We start from the raw sequence: 9,563 nt of genomic DNA on the forward strand, positions 1-9,563 counted from the left end.
TGGCATCAACCACGTCAGGACTGTGCCGTTCAAGCCGGCCTCCAATGGCCAGGCGGAACGTGCGGTCCAAATCATTAAGCAAGTATGCTCAAGATTCAAGGGCCTCCCTACAATGCCGCCTATCGCGCCTCTTACTGGCCTATAGATCCCGACCGCACTCGCTCACAGGGGTCCCGCCCGCAGAGCTACTAATGAAACAAACACTCAAAACTCGGCTGTCCCTCATTCACCTAGTCCTGACCGACACAGTTGAAGTCAAGCGCAAGTCACAAAACGAGTACCATGACCGTAATGCGAGGGGGAGATGTATAGAAATAAATGATCCTGTATTCGTCCTCAATCACGCCATGGGGCACAAATGGCTTGAGGGCACTGTAATTGACAAAGAGGGGAATAGGGTCATTGTGGTAAAACTCAACAATGGTCAGATATGCCGTAAGCATCTGGACCAAGTAAAAAAAAGGTTCAGCATTGACACGGAGGTACCTGAAGAAGACCATGACCACACCGCCAGTGAACGAGCAACAAGAGCAATCAGAAGAATGCGCAGTCCCTGCGGTCAGCCCGGACAGGCCGGAATCACCACAGGTGACAGATGCTCATGTCAGTGTCCAACAACCAGAGCCCCAACTGCGGCGCTCCACGAGGGAGTGTAGACCACCTGAAAGACTAAATCTATGATTCCAATAAGACTTTGACGGGGAAGGTGATGTCATGTATGTAACCACAATGTAACACCACTGTATTACTGTATGCACTCAACCTAGATGCACACCTTGACCACAAGGGGTGAACTTGTGGGAGACACTCCTTACCTGATCACTCAGGTATAAAAAGGGAGGTCCCACGCAGGGTCACTGTCTTTGGAGTTCAGGTCACCGAGTGACTTGTCCCCAGAATGTGCCTCATGTGGTTTCATACTGTTGAGCAAGGACTTTACATTTGGGGTCTCTACAGTCAAAAGTTTGCGAAGTATTACTTCATGGCCAATGCCAAGTATAAAGACTTCCCTGACCATGTGCTCCAAGTGTCCTTCAAATTCGCAATGTCCTGCAAGATCTCTTAGCTTGCCAACGTAGCTCGCCACTTCCTGGCCTTCAGACCTCTTGTACGTGTCGAACCGGTACCTCGCCATCAGAACGCTTTCTTTCGGGTTTAGATGCTCCCGGACCAGTGTGCACAAATCATCGTATGACTTCTCTGTTGGTTTTGCTGGAGCAAGCAGATTTTTCATGAGACCATACATTAGTGCCCCGCAAATGGTAAGGAGGATCTCCCTTCCTTTGGCAGCATTCGCTTCTCCTTCCAACTCGCTGGCCACGAAGTATTGGTCGAGCCGCTCCACGAAGGTTTCCCAATCATCTCCCTTCGAAAATTTCTCCAGGATGCCCACGGTTGTCTGCATTGTTGCAGTGGAGTTCGTCATCTGTATGTCAGTGCCAGTTGTTCTGTCTAGGATAAAGAATCTGACCAGATACTGTAAGCTCAAAGTAATGTGTGACCGTCGTCCTTTATTGCAGGTCTCCAGAGTGCCACTCCAGCCTATGAGGCCTCCTTATGTACAGGTGCTCACAAGGGATTGTGGGATTCCTTGGGACTCCAGGGATTGAGCCCTCTGGTGGTTAAACAAGGTATTTACAGGTTTACATATGTAACAGGAGCCACAGCCCCACTGCAGCGGTCTGGGCGGGTCAAGTGATTGAAGGTATAGCCAGATGGGGAGACTTCATTTAGGGGTAATGTGTCATCACCCTTCAGCCAGGTTTCCGTCAAGCCCATGATGTCGATGCAATCATTCGCGATAATCTCATGGATGATAACGGACTTGTTCACAAGTGAACAGACATTTTGGAGGGAAATGAGGAGAGGGTCGGTGATGGCTGATCCACGGCCAGGGTCCACACATCAGCGCTGGGATGGATCAGTTGGACGGCGAGGAGATTGGCAAGATTAGCCCCAAGCAAGCTCGCTGGGTGGGAAAGGTCGGCAAGAGAGTAGGATGGGATAGTTGGGGTTGCTGCTTGTGAGGAGGCAGTGATGAGGGTCTCGATGGGCCCTTCGGAGCATGCCAAGTGAGGCACGGAGGGAAGCTATCGGCTTATCTAAGAGGGAGTCAAGCCTGGGACGGCGGCAGGAGAATAGGAATGTAGGGCAGCGAGCACAGGGGAGATGGTTGAGCAGGACTTCTTACGACGCGGGTGGCAGTGTTTTTTTTTATTCGTTTCTGGGATGTGGGCATCATTAGCAAGACCAACATTTATTGCCCATCTTTTATTGCCCTTGAGACGGCGGTGGTGAGCCGCCTTCTTGAACTGCTGCAGTCCATGTGGTGAAGGTACTCTCACAGTCTGTAAGGGTATGAGTTCCAGGCTTTGGGCCCAGTTATATATTTCCAAGTCAGGACGGTGTGTGACTCGGAGGGGAAATTGGAGGTGATGGTGTTCTCATGCACCTGCTGTCCTTGCCCTTCTAGGTGGTAGAGGTCGCAGGTTTGGGAGGTGCGTTCAAAGAAGCCTTGGAAAGTTGCTGCAGTGCATCTTGTAGATGGTATAGTGCACCGATGGTAAAGGGAGTGAATGTTTAAGGTAGTGGATGGGGTGCCATTCAAGTGGGCTGCTTTGTCCTGGATGGTGTTGAGCTTCTTGAGTGTTGTTCGAGCTGCACTCATCCAGGCAAGTGGAGAGTATTCCATCACACTCCTGACTTGTACGTTGTAGATAGTGGAAAGGCTTTTGGGAGTCAGGAGGTGAGATACTCGCCACAAAATACCCAGCCTCTGACCTGCTCCGAGAGCCACAATATTTATGTGGCTGATCCAGTTAAGTTTCTGGTCAATAGTAGCCCCATGGATGTTGATGGTGGGGAATTCGGCGATGGTATTGCTGGTCAAAGTCAAGGGGCGGTGGTCAGACTCTCTCTTTTTGGAGATGGTCATTGGCTGGCACTTGTGTGGCGCGAATATTACTTGCAACATATCAGCGCAAGCCTGAATGTCGTCCAGGTCTTGCTGCATGCGGGCATGGACTGATTCATTATCTGAGGAGTTGAGAATGAAACTGAACACTGCAATCATTAGTGAACATCCCCACGTCTGACCTTATGATGGAGGGAAGGTCATTAATGAAGCAACTGATGATGGGTGGGTCTACGATCTCCTGCATCAATGTCCTGGGGCTGTGATGTTTTGTATTGTCATGTATTCAACCAGCATTGTAACCCATGTATAATCTGACCTAAGTTGTACACTGTGAGAACAATGACCACTAGGTGGGAGACACTCCTAACCTGGGCCTTCAGGTACAAAAGGGGAAGCTCCACCCACCTTCATCACTTTGAGTGCTAAGGAATAAAGGACAGGTCACAGACTGACCTTCTCTCAAGCATGGGCCTCGTGTGCATTTATACTATATAGTAAGGACCTATCAATGGCGACGATAAACTGGGATTTAAACCACGCGAGCATGGCCACTAGCAGAACAGACGAGAGATACTGTGTTAAGGAATGGTTGGGACAGAGATTCAACATTGTTAAAGCAGCACACAGTTCTCCAGGCAGACAGGGGCAATCGGGTATGCCCCAACATGTAGTCGAACCCAGAGGGGGAATTCGACAGAGACAATGGCAAGCTGAACGGCAATTCACGCCATTACATGGGACAATGCGGCCAGTAATGGGGCCATCAACACCTGTTAAAGGCGCACTCAAGGACAATAACAGGGGCAGTCAGGGACGATCGACTGGCAAGGGACCTTTTGTTTCCAACAACAGCTCATGTTGGAGGCATGGAGGCACACACTCAGCCGGAGTTTGCAGAGATGAGCAAAATACCTGCAGAAATTGCAGAAATGAACGCTGGGGGAAATCGCTGGAAGCTGCAGTTCATCGAATTCATGTGGAGCACGTATATAGTTCATACACCAGGACGCCACCGATAATGATTAAAGTGCTCCTCAATGGCATCCCAGTATCATTGGAGCTAGACACGGGGGCCAGCCAGTCCCTGATGGGTATCAAACAGTTTGAAAAGTTGTGGGCGTCCAACGCCAGGAAGCCAAAATTATCGCCGATTGATGCAAAGCTACGGACTTACACAAAGCAGATCATTCCGGTGCTAGGCAGCGTCACGGTAGTCGTGACCCACAAAGATTCGGAGAACAGGTTGCCACTCTGGATTGTCCCAGGGGACGGTCCCACACTACTGGGGAGGAGTTGGCTTGCTGTCATGAACTGGAAATGAGGCGATGTCAATGCAATCTCCTCTGTGGAGCGAGGATCATGCTCACAGATCCTGGACAAATTTGACTCATTATTTCAACCCGGCATCGGCACTTTCATGGGGGCCAAGATAGTGATCACATAAACCCGGACGCCAGGCCAATACACCACAAGGCCAGAGCGGTGCCGTACATGATGCGGGAAAAGATAGAAGGCGAACTGGACCACCTGCTGAGGGAAGGCATTATCTCGCCAGTCGAATTCAGTGACTGGGCGAGCCCGATTATGTCGGTGCTCAAGGCGGATGGGTCGGTCAGGATATGTGGTGATTACAAGGCCACCATCAATCGGGTGTCACTCCAAGACCAGTACCCGCTACTGAGAGCGGGGGACTTCTTTGCGACGCTATCCGGTGGCAAACTTTTTTCAAAATTGGACCTGACCTCAGCTTACATGACCCAGGAGCTGGCGAGTGAGTCGAAGAAGCTGACCACCATCACGACACACAAGGGGATGTTTGAGTACAACAGATGTCCATTCTGGATTCGCTCGGCCGCCGTGATCTTCCAACGAAATATGGAAAGCCTTCTCAAGTCGATTCCAGGGACGGTGGTTTTTCAGGACGACATCCTCATCACGGGTTACGATACTGAAGAACACCTCCATAATCTGGAGGAGGTGCTACGCAGACTGGACCGGGTAGGGCTGCGACTGAAAAAGGCGAAGTGCATCTTCCTAGCTCCAGAGGTAGAATTCCTGTGGATGAGGGTAGCAGCAGACGGGATCAGCCCTACTGCGTCCAAGACGGAAGCGATCCAGAGAGCACCCAGACCCCGTAATACTATGGAGCTGCGTTCGTTCCTGAGGCTCCTGAACTACTTTGGTAACTTTCTTCCCAAATTGAGCACACTGCTAGAGCCACTACACGTGCTCCTACGCAAAGGTCGTGAATGGGTCTGGGGGTACAGTCAGGAAAGGGCTTTTAATAGAGCACGCAATTTGTTATGTTCCAACACTCTGTTAACACTATACGACCCATGTAAGAAACTTGTGTTAACATGCGATGCGTCATCCTATGGTGTCGGGTGTGTGTTGCAGCATGTCAATGTCAAGTGTCAGTTACAGCCGGTAGCTTATGCCTCCAGGAGTCTGTCCCAGGCAGAAAGGGGTTACGGGATGGTAGAAAAGGAGGCGCTCGCATGTGTATATGCGGTAAAGAAAATGCACCAGTACCTGTTTGGCAGGAAATTTGAGCTGGAGACAGATCACAAACCCCTAATGTCCCTTTTGGCCGACAACAAGGCCATAAATGCAAACGCATCGGCCCGCATACAGAGGTGGGCACTCACATTAGCCGTCTATGACTATACAATTCGGCACAGACCAGGCACCGAAAACTGCGCCAATGCACCCAGCAGGCTCCCACTAGCCACCACTGAAGGGGCTACCGAGCATGCTGCTGAGATGGTCATGGCTGTTGAAGCTTTCGAAAGCGAAGGCTCACCCGTGACAGCCCTCAGATTAAAGTCTGGACAAATAGAGACCCGCTATTGTCTCTAGTCAAGAAATGTGTCCTGAATGGGGACTGGGCAGCCACATACAGGGCATGCCCTGAGGAATTTAAACCATTTCACAAGCGCGGGGATGAACTCTCGATTCAGGCCGATTGCCTACTGTGGGGAAACCGTGTAGTCATGCCCCAGATGGGCAGAGAGGTATTCATCAGGGAACTCCACAATGAGCACCCGGGCATTGTCATGATGAAGGCAATTGCCAGGTCACACGTTTGGTGGCCAGGGATAGTCGCAGATCTGGAACTTTGTGTTCGCAGGTGCAACACGTGTGCCCAGCTGGACAATGCACCCAGGGAAGCCCCCTTTAGCCCCTGGCCATGTCCCGCCAAGCCTTGGTCACGCATCCATGTGGACTACGCAGGTCCTTTCATGGGAAAAATGTTTTTGGTTGTCATGGACGCCTACTCCAAATGGATCGAGTGTGACATTTTAAATTCAAGCACATCCTCTGCCACGGTAGAAAGTCTATGGGCAATGTTCGCTGCCCACGGTCTCCCGGACGTCTTGGTCAGCGACAATGGCCCGTGCTTCACAAGCACCGAATTCCAGGACTTCATGGCAGGCAATGGAATTAACCATGTCAGAAGGGCACTGTTCAAGCCGGCCTCAAACGGCCAGGCAGAACGAGCAGTGCAGATAATCAAACAAGGGATGCTCAGAATCCAAGGGGGTTCCCTACAAAGACGCTTATCACGCCTCCTGTTGGCCCATAGATCCCGACCACACTCGCTCACAGGGGTTCCACCCGCAGAGCTGCTAATGAAAAGGATGCTCAAAACCCGATTATCCCTTATACACCCACCATGAAAGAAATTATCGAGAGCAGGCGCCAGCCACAATATGACTACCATGACAGGAATGTGAGGGCGCGATGTATTGATGTAAATGATCCTGTTTTTGTCCTCAACTACGCTGCAGGGCCACAAAGAGGGAAATAGGATTCTGGTAGTTAAACTTACCAATGGACAAATCTGCCGCAAACACATGGATCAAACAAAAAGGAGGTTCAGCAACCCCATAGAAGCAGAGGAAGAACACGATGTCGAGTTCACTCTACCGCAGGTGACCAAACACCGGAACCAAAGGGAGGAGAGCCCAATCACTGTGGGCAGTCTGGATAGGCCTGAGGCACCGCAAACAGCAGACACTCAGGCCAGCGCCCAACAACCGGAGCCCCAACTCAGGCGCTCTGCAACAGAGCGTAAACCACCAGAGAGACTCAACCTGTGATCCCAATAAGACTTTGGAGGGGAGGTGATGTCATGTATTCAACCAGCATTGTAACCCATGTATAATCTGACCTAAGTTGTACACTGTGAGAACAATGACCACTAGGTGGGAGACACTCCTAACCTGGGCCTTCAGGTACAAAAGGGGAAGCTCCACCCACCTTCATCACTTTGAGTGCTAAGGAATAAAGGACAGGTCACAGACTGACCTTCTCTCAAGCATGGGCCTCGTGTGCATTTGTACTGTATAGTAAGGACCTATCAGCAACCATCTTCCTTTGTGCTAGGTATGATTCCAACCAGTGGAGAGTATTCTCCTTGATTTCTATTGACTTCACTTTTACTAGGACTCCTTGATAGCACATTCAATCAAAGCTGCCTTGATGTCAAGGACTGTCACTCTCACCTCCTCTGGAATTCAGTTCTTTTGCCCATGTTTGGACCAAGGCTGCAATGAGGTCTGGAGCCAAGGGTCCGGGCGGAACTCAAACTGATCATCGGTGAGCAGGTTATTGCTAAGTGCCACTTGATAGCAATGTCCATGTCACCTTCCATCACTTATCATTTTGCTGTTGATTCAGAGTAGACTGATGGAGCTGTAATTGGCCGGATTAGATTTGTAGTGCGTTTTATGGACAGGTAGATGCCAGTGTTGTAGTTATATTGGAACAGCTTGGCTAGAGGTACGGCTAGTTCTGGATGACCTCAAGTTTATGGCGGGTAAAACTAGGGAGGCCAGCCACGGGTCTGGTGCAATTGTCAAGTTTTGAGGGAACAAATGCATGTATGAGGATTTGGGCGCCAGTTATTCTGAGGTAAGGTGGAGATGGGCGCTGTTCTGGAGTCGTTAAGGAGAGTTCTTAGTGATGAAACAGATATGGAGGTAGGAAGTTCAATTCGTCATCAAATATGACACAAAGTTTGCGAACAGACTTCGACAGCCTCACTAATGACTGCAGTGTTCAATTCCATTCTCAACTCCTCAGATAACAAAGCAGTCCATGCCCACATGTAGCAAGACCTGGACGACATTCAGGCTTGAGCTGATATGCTGCAAGTAACATTTGTGCCACACAAGTGCCAGGAAGAGGTATGGAATCGATGGCAAGGGAACAGAGTTTATAAAGTGAACTGAACACAATGGTACAGCACGGATTAGATGCTGTGTAAACCTCACTCTCAATTGGTTCACCAAACACGGCCATCTCAGATACTGCATGTGTTAAATGCAGTGTACAGCTCCCGTGACACCATCCAATGAAGCATACCAACACACGTACAGCATGGGATCAATACAGAATAAAGGTTCCTCCAGATGTAAGCATCAGGCACTCCTAGGTGAGGTATGGGCAAGACTCACATGCAAGTAGACGTCTGTTCTACTTGTCGTATCAAAGGCCGAGCCTTATGGCAGATGTCGAACAGCTCCCAATAGCTGGTTAGACTTTCATTTAGGCAAAATCATGGACTGATGGGATTCTCAGTAGCATTCTGTACCTTTTCAATCTTCCAGTTTTATCCCGTCTTCAACACTGGTGGTCTCAGTCCCACCAGATCTGCTCTGTGAACCCAGATTCATTTTGCCAGTCCCAGTTTAGTGTGTTAATGGTTTGACTTCTCTCTGTCCACCTTCCTGATATACTGTTCACTCAAAGAAGCTTTTAATGTAAAAATTATTAATATTAATTCTATAATCTGTAACTGGAATACAATGCGACTATTTTGTGACAAAGATTATGGGCTGGAATTTGCTGAACAAATAACAGCGAGTGAACGACACATCTATTAGTGATGTGCAAATCCGCCAGTAACTTGTGGTGAGGAAGTGATACCCTGTGAACTGCGAATTACCACAAGTTGCTGGCCAATTTGTGCCGTTCCTCCATGAGCTTTGCAAAAACGGCATTTTGCCCTTAACCTCTCCGTGAGTTTCCCGTAGTTGCTGCAGTTACACATTAATTGCTTATTAAACTCTCCACAGCAAGTTAATGTAGTAATTAATAGTGTAAGTTTCCTTTCAACTACGTGATCATTGTTAATGACTCAAATTTTCTGGCTGAGAAAGTGAATAACAAGGAGGGAGAATGTTGGACCCGCCATTCACCAATGCCTAGATGTCCTGTTGCCCTTATTGTCCCGTTATCAGTACGCACCTCCATTAACTTATGGGGCAAACAATTCTTGAGCTGAATGGTGCAGGATACAGACTACCAAACCGGGCACACCACGTGTTGCCACGTCTCAGAGAATTCAGGCCCTATATATCATTTCAATATATTTGCAATTAATGACATTTGCACGTAGGAACATAGGAACAGAAGTAGGCCATTCAGCCCCTCAAGCCTGTTCTGCCATTCAATGAGATCATGGCTGACCTGTGACCTAACTCCATATACCTGCCTTTGCTGCACATTCCTTACAACATTTGGTTAACAAAAATCTATCAATCTCAGATGTAAAATTAACAATTGACCAAGCATCAATTGGCATTTAGGAAACAAGTTACACATTTCTACCATTATTTGCGTGTAGAAGTGTTTCCTA

This window comes from Pristiophorus japonicus, chromosome 15, assembly GCF_044704955.1.
Source record: "Pristiophorus japonicus isolate sPriJap1 chromosome 15, sPriJap1.hap1, whole genome shotgun sequence".
Classification (NCBI taxonomy): Eukaryota; Metazoa; Chordata; class Chondrichthyes; family Pristiophoridae; genus Pristiophorus; species Pristiophorus japonicus.